This window comes from Myotis brandtii, unplaced genomic scaffold (assembly GCF_000412655.1).
Source record: "Myotis brandtii unplaced genomic scaffold, ASM41265v1 scaffold2658, whole genome shotgun sequence".
In the NCBI taxonomy this organism is placed as follows: Eukaryota; Metazoa; Chordata; class Mammalia; order Chiroptera; family Vespertilionidae; genus Myotis; species Myotis brandtii.
This window is the reverse complement of record NW_005360118.1, coordinates 261,212-266,129: the sequence shown is the minus strand read 5'-3', so window position 1 is coordinate 266,129 and position 4,918 is coordinate 261,212. Positions and strand designations below refer to the sequence as shown.

At 66.5% G+C, this 4,918-nt stretch overlaps 1 protein-coding gene across 1 annotated transcript in view; it reads right to left on the bottom strand.

Annotated features, from left to right (window-relative positions):
* SBF1 (SET binding factor 1) overlaps positions 1–4,918 on the bottom strand; it is a 27,450-nt gene that overhangs the window by 19,507 nt on the left and 3,025 nt on the right. The window lies entirely within an intron of this gene.

Genomic DNA, 4,918 nt, shown 5'->3' with positions numbered 1-4,918 from the left:
CTATAATTTCCCTAAAAATAATCCTGAGAGAGGCCACTAGGCAGCCACAGACCCCAGGGCCACCAGAGGGCAGAGAGAAGCCCTGCTGTGGGACGGGCCTCTCTGTCTGGCTCCCACTCCCAGGCCTGGCCCAGTGTCAGCACCCCCCGCAGGACCCACTGCAGCCTGCACGCAGCCGACTGCACAGCGCACCCCCTCCAGCGAGGGGCGATCCTTCCACACTGTCCCCCAGCCAACCCCCAGCCTAGGCACTAGGCCCTCACGACGCCCCGGCCTGACAGCTGGCACCAGGACAGTGGGCGCCCGCAGCCCAGCGCCCAGCCCGGCTCCCTGGCTCTGCCTCACCGCCAGCCGAGGCACACTTGAGAGGCACAGAGGTCCCACACGCAGTGTCTGTGGCAGGGAAAGACCACGGTGCCCACTGCCTCAGAGACAGAGCACCCCCAGAGGAGCGCGGAGGGTGCACAGGAGGCCGCTGTGCACGGCCACCCAGGGCCAGGGAGGAGGGCTGGGGCAGGAGGCCCAGTCCCTGCTTGTGCCCCAGGGAAGCTGCCTCCCAGCCTAACTCCCAGGGTGCTCCCCAGAGACCCCTCCACTCCTTGGAACCCCAGGGCCCACTATGCCCCTCCTGTCTGCTTCCCCCACTCTGTGCCCAGGCACTGCTCCAGGTCAAGGTCACACCTGTGGCTCTTACTCATCCCAGAACCAAACTGGAGGCATGACCAGGCCCTGCTGGGGACCTGGCCTCTCGGGACTCTGGGAGAAAGGACGCAGTCTCTGTTCTTCCTCCAGCTCCCGCCCCGAAGGCCGGCAGAGCGAAGCAGGAAAGACACAAGCCTCCCACCTTCACCTCCCACACTCGCCCGCAGGCCCTCCCCTGCTCGCACAGCTTCACCACTGCCCAGGGCAGCAGAGAGCCGGGCGACAGGTGAGGGTGGGCCCGGTCCTGAGGTCAGAAAGCGCCCTCCCAGGAGACCACCCCCTGGTCCTGAGGCAGCACCAAGTCGGCAACAGGAGGTTCTGGCTGGCACTGGAGGTGGCGCTGGAGGTGGCGCTGGAGGTGGCTGTGAGGGGCCATGACTGACTCACAAAACCTCAGCTTCCTGCTCCCCTCCCCCTCCGAGCACGACACTCGGAGATAAGGTGGCAGACAAGACGAGGTGGGGAAAAGGGACAGATGTCTGCTGGTGCCACACATACCTACACACATGCCCACAGCGCCCCCCCCCAAGGGCCACCCTTGCCCGGCCCAGGCTGGGGTGCCCTAAGGGATGGCTCCTTCCCCCAAGCTCCCTGGAGGCCGACGGGTGTGGGCTCCAAACCACATCTGGGCCCAGGTCTGGCTGACACCAGGGCTCACCCAGCTCCTGCCATGGGGCAGAGGCGGAGGAAGGAGGGGGTGTGCAGCTCTGCCCCACAGCTTCCCTCCCAGGCAGGCAGGCAGCTCTCTCGGCGCCTCTTCCCCCAGGACGTGGACAGAGTAGCTGGCTATTGTCCACCGTCCCCTCCCTCCCTCCCTTCATCGTATGAAACGTCAACTCTTACTTGCAGGGCTCCACCCTCCAAAGAACCAACTGGAGGCGACTCCTGAACTGTCCCTACCACCTAAGGGGCAGGTGGCTGGGCAGGGCAAGGGATGCTCACGGCACCAGCACCTTCTCTGGGCCACGATGACCCCAAACTTGACCTTCAGGTCTCAGCCCAACAGCGCCCCTTCCTTCAGGCAGCTGTCTGCTGCCCGAGCCTGGGGCCTGCAGGCCCTGCCTCCCTCCACCACACCCCTGACTCCTGAACACCTGTTGGGGGGCTGGGCCAAATGGGAGCTCCGTGAGCAAGAAGCCACGACTGTGTACCCATCGCACACCTGAGCCTGGCACAGACCACAGCCTAATTAGCGCTCGCTGAATGCACACAACCGGCTACACCGCCATCCGCCCACAGCCAGCCCCACTCACACCCCACAAGCAAACAGGTTCCTCAGTCAGAGTGCAGGGCAGCTTCCGGAGCCTCCCGGAAGGACACGCGGTCGAGAGGCCTGGCTCTCCTGACCCCTCTGAGACCCCAGCCCACACCTCGGTCTGTGCTGGCAGGGGCCAGGCTGCAGCTTGGCGATGGGCCCCACCCTGAGGCAAGGGTGGGTTCTGCACCCCCACCCGAGGGAGCCCTGTGGCCATGGAGGCGACCTCCACCTCGCCCCACCAGAGCCGCCCCTACCCCAGGGACCAGCACAGCCCTGCGTCACAGGGTGGGGGTGGGGGCCCTAGGAGGAAGGGCACTAGGTCCCCTGAGACACAGACAGGGACCAGACTTCCTCCCACAGCCACATCCCAGCAGCCAGTCCCGTGTGGGCTGAGGCTGATGGGGGCGGGAGAACACGGGCATGCGTTCTGTCACCTGCTGGCAGCGCCCGTCACCAGTGCCAGGCGGAGTGCCTGGAGGCCGCCTGGGCTAGCCTGCACTGTGGGCAGAGGCCAGGGAGGGTGCACACGCCCTGGGACCAGCCCAGCCATAGGAAGAGCAGAGGCAGGCAGCGCCCTCCTGCTCCCCCGGCCACAGCACAGGATCCGTGCAGACGGGCTGCGGCCTCACAGGCGCTGGGCGCTCTGGAGCCCCATAACCACTGCTCGCAGCCTCCTCAGTCAGGCCAGACCGGCTAGGACCCTTCGACTCCCAGGTGGGGGCTGGGAGCCAACCGAGGCCACCCAAACAGCCCCAACCTGCTCCAGAGGGAGGGCAGGACATGGGTGGGGAGAGCGATGGGCACAGGAATGTGGCAGCTCAGCTCCGTCAGGACCGAGAGAGGCCAGGCCATGGGATGGAGGGGGGTCTTCTCAGATGCCGGGGCAGGGGGGGCCAGGAGGGGCCAGCCCCTAGTCCCTCGGCCACTTGGTCAGGTCAAGTGCATCTCTGGCTCCCAAAGACACACCCAGGACTGGCCACACGGCGTTCAGTCAGCAGACACTGCCAGGGCCCTGCCAGGCCGGGAGGTGGACAGAGGTGATCTGTCTGGCACCTGAGATGTTCCCAGACCAGCACAGGTGCCTGTATTGGTGTGGAGGTGCTCCCGCTCACCAGGGGAGGGGCATGCACCCTCTTTGATGAACGAAGGGGTCCCTCCTTCCCCCCTCCCTCCCTCCCTCTCCCCTGGAGAGGTCTGCCAGGTCGTGACCATGAAACCAGGATGCTCTCCCTCTGGCAAGACTCTGGGACTCAGCACCCAGGCCCTGCATCCAGCAGCTCTGGACAGGATGTCCAGGTCCAGGCCAAGACATCCACCGCTCCCCAACCTCTCCACCGAACCCACGGACCCGGCATCCCTGCCCTAATGTCCTAGGCCTCCAGCACGCAAGGCCCCTCCTCCTCCCACGGAGGGGCCCGCTCCATCTGTGCCCAGGGGTGTCCACACACCTGCTGCTCGCCACTAACAAGACACCCCGCACTGCCTGGAGCCGCCATGTGAACAGCTCCGTGTGTGTGTCCGTCTCATCTCATGGCAGCCTGGCAGGTCTGCGTGACTCATCCCATCTGCAGATGAGGAAACTGGGGTGCAGAGGCCTAAAGACCGGCCAAGGTCACAGAGCGAGCAGGTGGCGAAGCGGGGACTGCGGACCCCCACATGGTGCTCCTCTGCCCTTGGCCCCTCAGCAGGCACCCGGCTGTGGGCTTGTTCCTCACAGGGATGGACGCGTCCTGCCAAGGGAAGCCCCGAGGCTGGTGGCTGGTCAGGAGCCTGGAGCAGTGGTCCTGGGGCTCCAGAGCCCCACCCCCAGGGCAGTGGACAGCCTGGGAATCACTCCTTCCTGCCACTCATGGAAAGTGGGCACTGTGGGCTCCAGCCTTCCCCGTCCTGGTCAAAGGGCACATACCTGTGGGGTGCATACCCATGAGCACACACGTCCCAGCCAGCTGGTCACGGAGCCCACCCTGCCTCCTCTTGCCTCCCTCATATTCGCCCTCCACGCCCCACGTCTGCTGTCACACCGTCAGCACGGTCTCTGCCTCCTCAGACCCGACCCCCACCACCTTCAGCACCATCAGCCTCCAAACCTGCTCTGCACACGCAGCCCCTGCCCAGCACCCAGCCCAAGCCCCTCACAGGGGGCCAGCCTTGCTCCCTGGATCCCATGCACCCCTCCGGCCTGGACGCCACTGACAGCGCGTCCCCCGTGTGCAGAATGGTTCCTGCTGTGAGAACTCCACCTCCAGCGGAGAAGACACGCTCCCCGCGGACACGGTGTCAGGGGTGCATTCAGACAGCCGGGAGCAGAGCGGGGGACCGAGTCCTGAGTGGGAGGGCCCTGAGGAGGGTCTGCAGGGCGCAGGGCCCAGCAGGCAAGGAGGAGAGGAAGCCTGGGTCCTGGGTGGTGACTGACAGCAGGACTGACAAGCTGCAGGGTGGATCACAGGCTCAGGGTTCAGCCCAGCCTGACCACAAGCCATCCCCGAAGACACAGCACGCCCAGCCCCCCTCGCGGGCCTAGGACCAGGCACCCAGCCTCTCTCCCGAGCCCGCTGTGCCCGCTGTGCACCGGGCACCAGCCGGAGACCTGGGTGGGCTGCCCCAGAGGGTGAGGTCAGGCACACAAAGGGCTGTGCAGGGCCTGGCACGGGCGCTGCTCCCCAGGCGCTGCCGCCCGGCTGTTGCTGATGTCATGGCCGGGCTGTGCTCTCCTGTCCCTGCGCTGAAGGGCTCTCAGACACGGCGCTGACCGCCGACAGGCCCTCCCGGACGCGGACGGACAGCAGGCAGCACGCTGACCCCCGCCCGGCTGGGCTTGCAGGCCTGCGGACGTGGGCCTCTGCCAGGAAGGCTCTTCTCTCCCCCATTTCCTCCTGAAACCCTCCAGCTCCAGCTCCACCACCACCTCCAGGTGCAGGGTCCCCCGATCCCCTCGCTCTCGCCTGCACCCTCTCAACC